The following is a 15,267-nucleotide window of genomic DNA, read 5'->3' on the forward strand; positions in this document are numbered from 1 at the left end:
TGTCATGTGCATGAAGGACGCACGCCCCATTCTGTGCTGTTCTTCTTTATCCCTACAAGTGCCATTTCACACCTCTGTGCCTTTGCTCACCCTGCCCTACGTTTCCCCTCTGCCTCCCCAAATCTTTACCACCCATCGGCGCTCCATTCCAATGTGACCCTCTTCAGGAAGTCTTTTCTCCTTTCCCCAGCCCTTCTTTTCTGGTAAGTATTTCTGCATGTAAGACCCTATCTTGTTAAGCTTATTTTCTCACCTCATTTTCTGTTGACCTCTCCAACCATAAAATCAGTTCAGGGAGACCAGGGGCAATGTCTCCCACTCCTGTCCCCTCAACATTCAGTGCCTAGAACGGTGCTAGGGATATACTTGAGACTTTATCAAGAGAGAGATTATATAGCTGTGAATGGTTAGAACAACATTTATGATCTAGTCTAGAGGCTCCAAAATTCATCTGAGGAATTCTAGGGATCCCAACAGCCATCTCAGCAGCTGCTTGAAGAAGGCAAGAGGGAGACTGAGAAGGCAGGTCTCTAAACCTGCATCTCAGCTTCAGATAGACTTGTTCCACTTGTATCTCTTATAGACTGGCCTTCGATGTAAGATTTCATAAGAAGAAAGGGCTCAAAGCTTGAAAAAGTGATTTGTACAACTCAGAGGGTTCCATTTACATCACGGATGATGTAAATGGTGTCCTCAAAGTTGTGCAATGTACAGTCTGAGTGGCAAAACAAGGTGGTCCTGTACTAAGGGACAAAACTTGGTCCAGATGGCATTTTCTTCCAAGCCTGGTGAAATCAGGGCAAGCTCCTGCCTCAGTGGAAAACAGGGGCCCTGGGCACCGAGGCCTGGGAGAAAGAAGGTTGTCTCCTGCTTTTGCTCTCTGCTTGCAGTGACATGCAGCTGATCTGGAAATAGGCTTGCCAATTAGAAATACAAATAAACGCAGTCTTCATTCATTACTCTCTGGGCCCTCGGGCTTGGGATCTGGGCTCCACCTTTTCTGTCTGGCTGTCAGCAAATACTTATGAGCACAAGATCAAAGGCTCTGGGGGAAGAAGACAAGGCAAATTCCAGCTAACCAATCCTTCAGAGGGATTAAAGAAGGGTAGTTACTAAGATAAACAAAACAAAGCTGTGAAGAAGGCATCTCAGCAGCTGGGGAGACAGAGACAGTCTTATATACAGACATGTCAAGAGAAGATGATGATGATGACTTTTGGAAGTGCAGGCCAGAGGGATACATTTTGGAGAAGGGGGACTTCCAACTTGGGAGAGAATAACTCTTCAGGGGAGAAGGTCAGGGAAAGTCAGAACTGCGAGGGCATTAGAGAGCAGTTAGCTCCCACTGTGACCCAGAGTTCACTAAACTATGGTCTGTGGGTCAAATCCAGCCCTCTGCCTGTTTTTGTAAATAAAGTTTTATTGGAACACAGTCCCTCATTTGTTTATATATTGTGCATGGCTAAAATGCCAGAATTGAGTAGTTGCAACAAAGACTGTATGGCCCACAAAACCTAAAATATTTACCATATGACCCTTTACAGAAAATGTTTGGAAACCTCTGCTCTATAGCCCTTGCTATAGATGGGGAAACTGAGTTTCAGAGAGAGGTTACACAGGAATGTGGCAGTATGATGGATTAGTTACAGGAAAAACTTTGGAATCAAAAGACCATCAATACACTTGGATTATTAACCTCCAAGGAGAAAAAATAGAGTGGGGCACCTTTTCTCCATAAAATATCTTTTGAAAACTATTGAAAAAGCATACCTTTGAAAAGTCTAATCTGGTAAAACCCTCCCATTTAAAATGAGAGGAAACTGTGTCCCAAAGAAGGAAAATGACTTTCCAAGGTCACATGATGACTTAGTGATCCTTTCAGCACATGACCCCAGCTGTCTGTTAACCAATTCAGCACTTAAACTAAACTACTCGTGGTATCTCATTTTTTAGAACACAGATGCCTCATCCCTCATAGCACCTTGCCATAATTTAATTGGGAAAAATATGTAACATGGTGCTGGGAGTAAGCATTCCCTTGATCAAACACACATTCATAGACATTGGGTTAAAGATCTATCCATTTAACAGCAAAATGAGCTATTGATCTTTGCTGGTCTGCTTTTGTCAATAAATCCTTTTTTTTTTTTTTTAACAATCTATCAGTTCAAAAAAATGGGGTTAAAAGCCCATAGTCCAGGCTGAAAACTGAATTCTAGTAGCAGTATAGAACTCAAGCTGAATTTAAGGGCTTGTTTTTGCAAAAGGAGGGCACTTTGGTATCATCTGGTCCAAACCCACGGCTTAACAAGGGAGGAACCTGAGACCTAAATGGAAAAAGGGATTTACCTCTAAGTCCCATGCATTTATTAACAAAGATCTTTTCCATAAAGATTGTGTCATACCTAAGTTATGATCTGGAGGAGAGTTACATCAGGGAAGACCATTAGCCATTCCATTAATTGTTTCTCTGTAGATACTACCATTGCGAAAGCTAATTGCTTCTGATCCAACTTCACTCGGTGGCTAAAGTCATCTTTTCAAAAGGCAAACTCTATATTCTCCTCCTGCTTAAAACTCTTGCATGGCACGTCACTGCTCTTAGGATGAAGACCAAAATCCTCACCGTGGCACATAGGTAATATGCGAATGAGACCACCTGTCTGCCTCTCCAGTCTGATCTGTCATCCTGTTCCTCCCGATTCTCCTACTTTCAGCTACACAGGCCTTTCTGTTTCTCGGCTACACCCTGTCCTTTCTCACTCAGTCTTGGCACGTGCTCTTCTCTCTGCACAGAATGCTTTCCCCATCCCACCCTCTGGCCCTGCCTTCTCTTGGCTCTCACTCCCACTCACCCTTCAGATCTTAGTTCAGGGGCCAGGACTCTGGTCCTCAGAAATGCCTTCCCTGAACTCCATCCCCATGCCTCCAATCTCTATTAGGGTTTCATACTAAAGATCCTCACAGCATCCTGTTCTATGTGTCACCTGTTAATGTCTCCAGACTATAAGATCCATGAGGGCAGAGACAGTGTTAGTTCTGCCGATTCCCATCCACTTTACGTATTACCTGGAATGCAGTAGGCTTTCAATACGATTTTCAATAATATATTTGAATACATGTATATTTATATACCCTGATCCATGTGCCATCTCATCCAAGCATCGATGAGTCTAAGAGTGAAGATTTGTGAATTTCAGGATTGACAATTAATTGATGGCTTGTAATCAAGTGGTAAGGTCTTCTCAAAGTAAAATTAGCTCTCTCAGTTGAAAGGTTGACAGATGAATAGCTGATCAATTTGCCAGTCTCTCTGACCTCCTCTAGGTTCTCACATAGGCCCTTGCCATTGAGGGGATGGGAGAGTTTAGTTAAAACAGGCTGTCTTTAACAGGCCAAGGATAAAGAACATTTTTGAAGAGACTTATCCTCTGTTCACATTTCCCATCCCTCTGAACAATGCTTCCAAAATAGGATCATGTCTGGTTTCAAGCCCAATTCAGTTCCAATGACACTACAACCCATTCATTTGAGAACCTGCCAACTGAACTCTCTTTTTTCTCCTCCCAAATTCCTGCTGGGTATTATTTTGTTGCCACCAAAAAGAAAAAAAAAAAAAAAAAAAAAAGCCTCAGTTGAAGTGACAACTCCTTGTTGGGAGGGCAGCCAGGGCTTTTCGGCAGGAGGTGATGGTACCGCTTGCCCTCATCCAGAAAACAAAACAAAGGCATCAGACTAAGGGCTTCTGGGAGAGCCAAAGCCGCGTGAATGTTTGTTCAATATTCGGCAACAGCGCAGGGCGCTGCGTCCCGAGTCAGACAGGCTTGCTTTGGCAATAGGCTTGCACTTGAAGCATTTAAAGACTCCACAGGGACCAGAGGGGCTCAAATTAGAAACGCTAAGGATGGGGGCGGGGGGAAGAGGGTGAGACTTTTATATCATAAAGAATGGCCTTTATTACAGCAATGGCCTCCCAGGAATTGCTGAAATGGGATCATTTCTTAGGCAGAGTTACTGTCTCCTCTTGGAGGAAAGCAATTGCCCTGAAGCCTGACTCAAGGACCCACAGAAATATCCTTAACAAAGGGAAAGTAGCCAGCTGAGATGGCATCGGCAAGGACTGAACTTCTGCGCTATGCATTCTGAACTTCTCAGCCTGAGAGTCAAACTCCAGCATCATCAGCGTGCCCTTCATAAATAATAGTACCATCCTGAAAGACTACTTGTAGGGATTAAATAAGGCAAAGGTTTAGCACTCAATCGATACTAGCTGTTATCGGTGTTGTTGTTGTGATTGTTTTAATTATTGCTGTGTTGTTGCTGTAACAAGATGTTAAAACTGAAATTTCTACTGAGACACCAAGACAGAATAGAATTGAAATCCCAGAGCCAGGCCCCTATACACGGACTTTACAAAGGAGATGAATCCTGACTAGTTTCATAACTCTAGAAACCTCAGCCAGAACAAGGAAATAAAATGAGGTCAGAGAGTAGACGGGAAGGATATAGGAGAGATTTGCTTTGGAGACAGCTATTACCTAATGTTTAGAGTCCCCAGCACCCCAGGTGGGTCATGTAGAGCACATTACCTTCTAATCCCAAGTTTTGTGATAAGGAGCCTCAAAAGAGTGCCTCTTGGAGAAACTGCTACATTTTCTCGGCAACGGGGAAGATAGTGGACTAGGGTCATACCCCACCTGCAGAAGTTCTAGTGGCCTATGGCAGCAGGGCAGAAGAGGCAGCACAGGGATTAGCCCCAAATCCCAGAGGCTGCCAGTGGGAAAAATGCTTGAGTATTTCCCCCGGACCAGATGTGGGTCACATGAGAGAAAGAGCTGGGCTGGATCTGTTTTGAGTCTTACCCAGGAGGAATTATAACAGAGGTTGAGGGGTCCCCACGGTGAGAGTCCCCATAAGGTGAGCAGCCAGAGAAACAGAGGGTGGAGAGGGATGAGCAGTAGCCAGCCACAGAGATGCTACATCGTCTCAGGTCTTGGGAGAAGGCCCTGGCCACGAGGACCACTGAAAAACCACAGAACGCCCCCCACCCCGCCAAGAGAGAGGGTCGGTTTTAAAAACCTGCCAGGACCGGAGAACACAGAGCCAGATACAAGGCTATCAGGGCAAGTATGACCTTCCGAATCCTTACCATTCCTCTCTCCTGCTTCGACTGTAGAGGGAGAGGAAGAAGAAGAGCAAGGGAGAGAAACAGAACGAAGGCCAACCTTGCTCCACGTCCTAACATCCCCACTGGGGAGGGAGAGGAGATCTGACTTGTCAGATTTAGAGATTTGATTAAAATCTTGGACTAGACATCCTAATTCCTGATGTGAAACTGTTATCAATTTAAAATGTCTATAGCACTGTCTGTTCCACAAAAGTTATAATAGATTAGATGTGGCTTAGCTAAGATTTTCATCTAGGAGCAGAGGAAGGTTATCCAGTGAATATGTTAAAAGGAGTGTGGGAACCAACTATGATACGTACTTTCGAACATGCATATATTCATGATCAGAACTATATTTTGATCATTCTCAATTTGTATAATCGACTGAACCGTTTACATCATCATCATTATAATGTTAAATTAATAGTTAATGTTAAATTAATATCTGCCTCCCCAACTCAACTGTGAGCTCCATAAGAGCAAGAACTATGACCATTTTCAATGACCGCTTGCATGCCCAGCACAGAGTTCAATGTCTGATGTCATGCAGACAGTTTGCAGGTGACTATCTGAATAAATAAACAGATGAATGTGTACTGATTCTTTTTTACCTTTAATCCCCTCTATTCCTGTAACCCTTATCAGACTTCAAATCCACTATCTCAGTCTTATCACCATAGCCCCAAAGGCAGACAGTCTTAACCTTACTTTATGAATGTACAAATGACAACTCAGAGAGGTAAAGCAATTTTCCCAAGACCACAGAGCTTATAACTAGTCTAGTTTTTTGCACCTGGTCCTACTGCTCCTTTCGTTGTCCAAATTTCTTGCCGAAAAATTTTCAGCACTAATTCTTACTCCTGCACAAGTCATCCCTGTTGTAAACACTTGGGCCTTCCCCGTTCCTGCCACCCCCAGACAACAACCCTAGGCTTCCCCACCCCTTTCCATGGGCTAAGGGATCTCATGGGTAAGAGGCACTTTAAAGGTCAGCTGGTCAGAAATTCCATCTAATGCTTCATTCACCACCAAATGATCCTCTGACTGCTTTTTGGATGCTTCTAATGACACAGAACTCATTACCTTTTTAGGCCTCCAGTTCCATTATGGGACAGCTCTGTTGGACCTAGACTGGCTTGCCATCTAAAAACTACAATTCTCATTCTAATCATAAGAGCCAGACCCAGAGCTATGCACTTTGTGCTTCTTGGACACCCTATCTGCAGTACTCAAGCCTGCCCCTACTTGGGGTCATGCTAAGATTAGCCAACAAACTACAGTTCAGGCAGGTGAACTCCCACCCTTAGGAACTGTGGGGCATTCTTGAGTGGTTTCTGATTAAGGTGTGTATGTCCGAGAGAGAGAGAGAGAGAGAGAGAGAGAGAGAGAGAGAGAGAGTGTGTGTTTGTGTGTGTGTGTTGTGTGCATGTTTGAGGAACGGAAGGGGAAGCAACGGTGCAGACTCTAAACAGAGGACAGGTCTACAAAACTGCCAAATCCTAGGACAACTGATCTCCTGTCCTAACCTGATTTGCAGCTTCTTCCCTAAATACACAAGTAATATGCCAAACTGCAGAAGGGAAGCTATAGGACAGTGACTTGCTTGGGTTTAAATTCCAGCTTTTCCATTTCCAGCTGGATGACCTTGGACAAGTCATTTAACCTCCCTGAGGCTCCATTTTCTCATCTGTAAAACGTCAACAATGCTAGTACCTAAATCTTGGATTATTTCGAGGATAAACGAGAAACAGAACTCAATGAAGAATTTATAAATTCTAGGGTGTCAGGAGCATCATCAGAGGTCGTTTGTTCCAGTGCTTGGCCTTCAGCTCAGCATTATTCACTCCCGTGCATGTCTGAATCTGTAAAGCTTCCCTTGTAACCTGCTGGCGCTTTAACCACACTGTCAGCAATCTCCTTAAAGAATCCGCTTCCTACCTGGTGGAACACAGTAGACAAGGGTAGAATTGAAAGGTTAAGTCTAAAGCTATTTAGTCAGACTACCTGATTCTGAATTCTGGGTAAGTCACCTTACCTCTCTAATCTTAGTTTTCCCATTTGTAAAATGAGGACACTAATTCCCCATTGAACTGCTCTGAGCATCAAAGGAGAGATGCAGCATCTATAATTTCATATAGTCTTTGTTATCATCCTACAAAGTAGAAATTGTTGTCTCCATTTACAGAGGAGGGAACTGAGGCTCAGAGTGACAGAGTATAGCCTACGAGAGGATACTTGTTTCAAGTGACGGCAGGTCAATCTCTGAGGAAGGTCATATCCTCTGTGGGGCAGGGAGAGGGACCCCTGGATAATGCCCAGTAGCCCAGTAGTGGCTGATGTCTTTTGTTTGCAAATTAGGATTATTTTAATATTTTTAAAAAGCACAAAAACAGCCACGTGGTCCTGCTGTATTATTTGCCCTAAAGTAAGGGGCAGAGTGAAGAATCCCAGTGCAGCTTAGTGGGCCCAAAAGTGGTTCTTCCCACAGACTAAAGCATGCTCAGCCCCCACCTCCCCCTGACTTACATCGCTCTTGCACGTCAGGGAGCAGTCAGCATTGCAGTGTATCATTTACTCCTGCCTCTTGAGACAAGGTGGGCTGTGGCCAGTAACGGGAAGGTGAACGAAAGGCCATGTGTGATCTTCTGCTGCCCTCTAGTGCCTTCTTAGGACAATTGCTCTTGGGAAAAATCTTAGTTCTTTCATGCCAAAGCGTGATTACTGTGGGCAAAGCAACTTGCTAGGCACCGAGGGCAACAAGAAGGAGAGTAAAGGCTTAGCTATGATACAAGGAAGCCTAGCGTAATGACTACAGAGGTTCTGAACAAACATTACTTAGAAGGCCTACCAGTGCCAGGTTTGGAGCTAGGTATGGGGTGGGGGTGACATTATGAATAATGATTTGTTTCAAACCTACCAGTACTTAAGTGCAGAGATTTGATGGAGTGTATCAGCTAGGAAGGAAAAGCCATAAGAGAAGGAAAGGGGAGAGATGGAGATAAGGCAGTGAGAAGAGATAAACAATGGAGTAGGATCTTAAAGGAAACAGGAAGAGATGAACTCCCAGGTAGTGTTGGAAAGGATGTGGTCCGAATGTCGATCAGATCTGGGTTTCAATTTCAGTTTGATCAAAACTATGCATTTGACCAGAGCTTCTGTGTACAGTTATGCGAGCTGTGTACTGCACGACAGTGACAAGGCAAGGGGGTGAGTGAGGGGCTGAATCCTGTCTCAGCTCCACTGGCCATGCCTGTACCCACGGGGTTGAATCCAAGCAGAGGAGCACCATTTCCTAATTCATGCAAAATGTGACTTACGGGCTAAGGCCTTGGGTGTGACCATGGACAAGCTATTTCCTCTCTTGGAACCTCTGCTTGTTTATGCATAAAGTAAGGCTATTATCACCAATAATAAAAGTTACCGTAAGAATTTAGATAATGTACGCCTGTGCCTCTCCAGAGATTTCCGTTCTTACTATTACTAGTATTATTATAACTACCTCGTTTCATTTTTAAGAGGTGGTGGGACAAGTGCTTGAAACGGGGAGAGGGTAGAAAGGAAAGTCACATTTCCTGAGCTTCTATTCTTTGCCAAACACAAGACACTGTAAATCTCATTGAATCCTCACAACAGTGCTTTGGCCTAGGAATATGATAATTTTTATAACCATATTTTACAACCAAGGAAACAGAGGTTCTGAGAGGTGACACACTGCAGCCAAAGGCCGTTAGGCATTCAGGCTTTGACTTCAAAGCCTCTTTTCTGTCTGATGAAGTGCAGAAGCGTCATTAATAAGAAGCCTGCTTTCTCTTCCCTGGCATCCCATTCCTCCTTTCTTAAAAACTCTGCTCAAAACTTATCCCCTTGAGGAAGGATTCCAAAATGAGAGTTCCTCCTCAATTCCTTCCCCCTCCTTCCAGTAGCTTCTTAGACTAGGGATCAAGGAGGAAATGCCCAGAAGGAATCATTCCTAGACAGGATTTAGGGAGCGACAGGCCTCTGAGATGCTAATGGCCTGCTTGAGATGAAGACTCCCAGATGCTGCTTAGACAGGACCTTGAGGCAGCAAAGCAGGCCAACAAGACAAACCAGGCCACCTGGGGCTGGTGAGAGGTTGCCAGGTTCAAACGTCAGGGAGGGTATGAACTTGGGATGGCTCAGCTGAAGGCTTTGGTACCATCAGAAAAGAAACCGCCGCCCTCTGACCACTTTCTTAAGGGTTTGCTGTCACACTTCTAAGTCTTCATATTCACTGAAATCTTAACAGTACTCAGGTTAAAAGGTCACCTTTAAACATGCTGATAGGCAGTGCTTTTGGAGAACATGTTCAGGGTGAGTTACTTCTCCCATTAGCTTCCCTCTTCCCCGTAGCTGTGCTTCTAGGGACAGGAAAAGGGACTAATGAGCCTACGCATCAAAAGATCAAATTAAATGAAAATAGACATAAAATAAAAATAAAGACTGAGGGACTTCCCTGGTGGTGAAGTGGTTAGGAATCCACCTGCCAATGCAGGAGACACGGGTTCGATCCCTAGTCCAGGAAGATCCCACATGCCGCGGAGCAGCTAAGCCCGTGCACCATGACTACTGAGCCTGCGCTCTAGAGCCCGCATGACACAACTACTGAGCGCGCGAGCCACAACTACTGAAGCCCGCATGCCTAGAGCCAGTGCCCCGCAACGAGAAGCCACCGCAATGAGAAGCCCACGCACTGCGATGAAGAGTAGCCCCCGCTCGCCACAACTAGAGAAAGCCCACGCACAGCAATAAAGACCCAACGCAGCCAAAAAATAATTTTTTTAAAAAAAGACAATACAATCTCTGCAAATTTTAAATGTATATATCCAGCTATATATCAAAGTGTTGGCATAACTACACAGAGAAAATAATTATGTTGAAAGGCTTTAAAATGCAGTATTCTGATTTTACATGCTTAGGGAAAAACAGTCCAAAGAAAAAAAATGTTCTGTAAATAAATCTTAAACTAGATTTAATGGACTCACTGCTAGTTGTAATACTGGTATTGCTATTTTGAAACTATTGTGTGTATACTGTGGGCTCCAGCAGACAAGCCATCATGTTACCATCATTAGGAGCTAAGATTATTCCTGAATTGTTTCTCTTATGTTTATAAAGTCAAAGAAGTCGAGAAAAATTCTGTACCTTGAAATTTCTATTGGAAATCATATACACTAATGATTTGCTTTTCTCTTTAAAAAAAAATAAACATTTCATAGCTCTGTCCACTGAAAAAGCCTAGAAGTAATGGTAACCTAACAGCAATAAATACCCTTAATACCCAGACTCTTGTTTTTAAATATCATTTTCCTCTAAAAGGAACAAAATATTCTTGGAAAAATTCCTTATTCCAAGTCTGGGATAGGTATGGTACAAGCTGAGCCTAGGAAGTCTTGCTGTGCCCAAAAGCGAGACAGTTGCCAAAGACCAATGTGTTCATTTCAAAAGGACAGGCAGACCAGTTTAGAGGGGCTCACACTGGCCTACCATTGAACAAAATGAACCATGACTGTGATTGATTAAAATAGATCAGATAAACAAATTTCCTATAATTCATGACATTCCTCAAATCAAACCCAAAACCAAAGCCAAAACTCAAACTGGAAAAAACAAACAAAAGCTCATTGCTCATCATTGGGGATGGCTAAGAGACCAGCTCATTATTCTGAAAACTGGTAAAAGAATCAAGTCGTAGTCAAGATTTTATCATGAACTGGATTTCAGGGTAACTACAATTTACTTTATGGAAATATTGCATTTAATACAGGCAGGAAGAATGACAGTTAGAAAATTACCATTTTGTAATCTCTAATAAGATAATAGATGTAGACAGCGATCATCGATGAATGCTAAAACCATTAGTAGAAAGGCTGATGGGAGATATTCTAATGAATGGATCAAACTCGCCGCACCTGAATCTGATCAACTTTAACTTCACTAAAAGTAAAAATCAGACATTAAGTGCCTTTGATATATGCCATAGGAAGTACATGGGACAGGCTGTATACTTCAGCCAGTGCTTCTTAAGCCCATGGATAGAATTCAATGGTCTATAAATTTGTATATGGGGAAAAAATACATCTTTATTTTCAGTATCCTCTAAATGCAATTTAGAACATATAATGCAATTTTATGCATTATAAATAACTATATATCAATTTTTTAAAAAAACAATATTTGCCTACTTTTGGAAAACTAAATTAGAATAATGGATAGCAGTGACATGAAAAGAATATGTGGATAAAGCTGGTGAGGCTGTTGGGGAAAGGAGACTGTCTCTTAGTCTGCTGCCATCCAGTCCTAAAAGATATCAACTGGGAATTCCCTGGCGGTCCAGTGGTTAGGACTCCATGCTTTCACTGTCGAGGGCCTGGGTTCAATCCAGGAACTAAGATCCCGCAAGGTGCATGGTGCAGGCAAAACAACAACAAAAAAATACCGATGGACGGACAGGGTAATGGTAGCCACGATAAAGAGAAAGTTGCTGAAATCCTGGAGCCCAGAGGGCGGGAAATCTGGATGGGGGTTGATATGTGGGGCTTAGGAGAAATGAAGCACATGGCAAAGCTTCCAGTAGCCCTCACTTCGCACTGAGTCAAGTTGAGGTTGATGACACTGCACAGGGAATGTTCTCCGAGCAAGCCTTCAATGCCACTCACGTTTACCAAGTCTCTACTCAGTCAGTGTTTGATTACCGCTGACCTTTTGACACCAGGCAGGATCCTATGGGGCGTTCCCAGAACAGACACCACTCAATCCCCACCCCGCCATGTCCTCCACCTGCCTCTTATCTGTATAAAATTTTTAGCCTCCTAAGGCCTTCTCCGAGTTCCAAAGAGTAAATTTAATCAGAGAAGTGAGAAAATGCAGAAAGAAAGGAAAACAGCCAAGCAAGACAAAATAATAATAATTTAGCCATTAAACAAAGTCCAGTACTTTTAGTTCCTCCTCAAGGTCTACAGATAATATTCTGAGCTGTATCCTTTGAGCTGTTCTGCAGATACTGAAACCCCCATCAGGTGGAACAAGTTAACGATATGCTGCCCAGAAGCACAGAGACCCCAGGTGGGTTGGAACCAGAAGGCTGATGATGTTGACTCCCGATTACCTCACCACCAACCAATTAGAAAACTGTCCACAAGCTGATCACACACCCCATAGCCCCCTCCTTCACCCTTTCTTTAAAAACCTTTCCCTGAAACCCACTGGGGAGTTTGGGCCTTCTGAGCACTAACTACCTGGACCCTTTGCTTGGTGCCCTGAAATAAACGCTGCACTTTGCTTCACCGCAACCCAGCATCAGTAGATTGGCTTTACTGCCCGTGGTCAAGCGGACCCAAGTTTGGTTCGGTAACACTTTGACTATCCACACTAGTTCAAACCACTACAAACCGGATCTGGCCAATGCACGTAAATGTGATGATATTGAAATAAAAGTTCAAAATCCTAAACCAGCTATTTCCATATCAGCACAAGGAAATAAATCAAACAAAAGAAAGCACAAAGGACATTTATGCAGTTTTATTTGTGATGGTTAAATGTTTAAAGATAAGCTTGTCAACTTGACAAGTTCTTATATAGACAGTTTGACAACCATAAAGGCCAGAAAAATATGATTTCAAACATTTTTCCATAAAGTAAAAGATAAAACCTTATATTTATTTTTAAAAAAAAATGTTGGAGACCCAGCATGGTCACAAGTATGTATGAACAGACTAAAAGGAAACTTGGTAAGTATTTACATAAATATAATCAATATAATGGTTATATTAGGTGATGGATAAAGTTGACTTTAAAAATTCTCTTTTATGGGCTTCCCTGGTTGCGCAGTGGCTGGGAGTCCGCCTGTTGATGCAGGGGACGCGGGTTCGTGCCCCGGTCTGGGAGGATCCCACATGCCGCGGAGCGGCTGGGCCCGTGAGCCATGGCCGCTGAGCCTGCACGTCCGGAGCCTGTGCTCCGCAACGGGAGAGGCTGCAACGGTGAGAGGCCCACATACCGCAAAAAAAAAAAAAAAAAAAAAAAAATTATCTTTTATGCTGTAAATTTAAATAGAATTCAAACATTTACTGAGCACTTACTAAGTATCAAGTATAGGCTAGGTTGAGAAACCCACAGGGATTGAGTATGACATACAGAGATTGGAGGCAGAGTTTCAGCAGAAAGTAGACAAATGACAGACAGACAGATGTAAGATATATATGTGAGATGTACACCGATATGTACATAAGCAGAATGAAAGACCCAGGGAGGGAGAAGAGAAAGGAAGGACGAAGTGGGGAGAGGGAGAGGCGGAAGGTGGGTGGGAGGGATGGAGCCTCGAAACCAGCCTGTGATAATCTTACCTCCTGATACACACTGTTATAATCTCTTCCACTTGAGTAACTTGCTTTTAACCAACAGAATACAGCAACATTGAGGGGATGCCACTCCTGTGATGAGGTTACAAAAGGCTGTGACCTCTCTCTCGCCGGTTTTGCTGAAACAAGCTGTCCTGGAATAGCTCCTGTGGCAAGGACCTGAGCGCAGTTTCCAGCCAAAAGCCAGCAAGGAAATGAAGCCTTCAGTCCGACAGCTCTTAAAGAACTGAAACCTGCCAACAACAACCTAAGAGATCTTGGAAACCGCTCCTTCCTGCAACTTTCAGGAGAGACTCCAGCCCTGGCCAATAACTTGACTGCAGCCTCGTGAGAGACGATGAAGCAGATCTAGTTAAGGTGTGCTCAGATTCCTGACTCACAGAACCTGTGAGATAAAACATGTGTGTTGTTTTAAACCACAACGTTTGGGGGTAATTTGTTATTCCCTGATAGATAAGTAATACAGATAGACAGATATAATTTTCCATGATTTCATGGAATTGCTAGCAGTTATAAATCCCCAGACTCAGACCGATTTGGTTAGGATGCATTCAAGTTTTAACTCCTTAGATTTTCTACCCTGTTTTCCATAAACAAGACCTTTATCCTTCTCCTCAGAATTCAGCTGCTAATATGAGAAGGAAAAGAGAACATTTTGTCAAAATAGTAATAATAATAATAATGACACTAATAGCTATCATTCATAGAACACTTTTTCAGGAAGTGCTCTAAAAACTAGATCTATTAAATCATCTGAAATTTACAACATTACTATGAGGTAGATAACTACTATTATTCCCATTTTGCAGGGGTGGAAAGTGAAGTACAGAAAGGCTAATTAAGTAAGCTGTCCAAGGTTACACAGCTTGTCAGCTGCAACAAGTTACTAAGCATTACTTCCAATCATCTTCTAACCTATTCCCCAAACCTTCCAGGTGGGTGGAACTGGGGTTCCAACCCAGGTTTGTCTGACTCTGAAGCCCTCTACCACACAATGGTGGACTTAATAAGCAAACTTAATAATAATAAATGCAATGCAATGGACATTACTGCAAGTTAGGCAATATCCTAATATGTAAGTGCTTAACACCCATATCTTATTCTGCTCCCAACGATGCTGTGAATTAGCTGTTGTTACCACCATTTTAAAGGGAATGAAAGAGAGGTTAAACTACAGATCTTATTTGTAAATGGAGAAAACAATGCTTAGCTGATAGGGGGACGTTATCAGTTGAACTGTGTCCCCCAAAAGATGTGCTGAAATCCTAACCCTCAGTATGTCAGTATGTGACTCTATTTAAAAATAGGGTCGCTGCAGATGCAATTAGTTAAGATGAAGTCATACTGGAATTTTAATTGGGTAACATAGAGGTCATAATCTAATAGGACCAGTGTCCTTATAAGAAGACACAGGTACGGATGCAAAATGTCGCCTGCCACATCAGGAGACAAAGAATGTTGCAGCCATCAAGCCAGCAGCCACTGAAGCCACCCTCAACCTGTGCACCCTGAGGGGATTCAGGATGGAGAAAAGCAGGATACTGGCCCCAGATAGTTAAGGTGCATATCAAAGGAATGATTTCAATCAGCCCAGACTCTTGCATCTTCTCATAAATAAAAAAAAAAAAACACTAAATTCATTAACTTGAAAAGTCTGGTTTTCTTTAACTAACAGTAATCTTTTGATGTTCAGATTACCTGGTTTTGGTTGCAAAACTCCTA

General features: G+C 43.0%; 1 protein-coding gene across 23 annotated transcripts in view; it reads right to left on the reverse strand.

The window, feature by feature from the left end:
• The window catches only part of ASTN2 (astrotactin 2), a 1,502,867-nt gene that overhangs the window by 185,464 nt on the left and 1,302,136 nt on the right, over positions 1-15,267 (reverse strand). The gene's annotated exons all lie outside the window — the stretch shown is intronic.

This window comes from Stenella coeruleoalba, assembly GCF_951394435.1.
Source record: "Stenella coeruleoalba genome assembly, chromosome: 7".
In the NCBI taxonomy this organism is placed as follows: Eukaryota; Metazoa; Chordata; class Mammalia; order Artiodactyla; family Delphinidae; genus Stenella; species Stenella coeruleoalba.